Below are 540 nucleotides of genomic sequence, written 5' to 3'. Positions count from 1 at the left end.
GTAAAAATCGTTCAGGAATCACATACCTTGGACTTAACATATCAAAAAATTCCAAATCTTTGTTTAAACTGAATCTCCTTGAAGCCACTGATAAATTAAAATGCAGCATAGAATACAGGAGGACCTTGCCACTGTCCATGATTGGCAGAGTAAATGCCATGAAGATGGTATCTTTACCAAAATTTCTGTATCTTCAAAACTTACCGGGGGGAAGAGAGAGAGAGGGAGAGACACGCAGCAAAGGGCCACAGGCCGGAGTCGAACCCGGGCCGCCGCGGCAACAGCCCCGTACATGGGGCGTCTGCTCCGCCACCAAACCACCGACGCCCCTATTTAAAGATTATTATCGGGCAACTAATGCAGCTGGGATTTCCAGACCATGGGCTCTAGTTTCCCGGCGCAGCGCAGGGTGGCGCAGGGTGGCGAACCCCGCGCAGAGCTAGTTTCGAGCAGCGCAACCCAAGGCGCGCTCAGTTTGGTAGTTTGGCAGACCGAGGTGCGCTGAGATGGGTGTGGCGGCGCAGCAGGGGGAGGTGTCAA

This window comes from Epinephelus moara, chromosome 21 (genome assembly GCF_006386435.1).
Source record: "Epinephelus moara isolate mb chromosome 21, YSFRI_EMoa_1.0, whole genome shotgun sequence".
Taxonomy (NCBI): Eukaryota; Metazoa; Chordata; class Actinopteri; order Perciformes; family Serranidae; genus Epinephelus; species Epinephelus moara.
Note: the sequence above shows the minus strand (reverse complement) of the source record.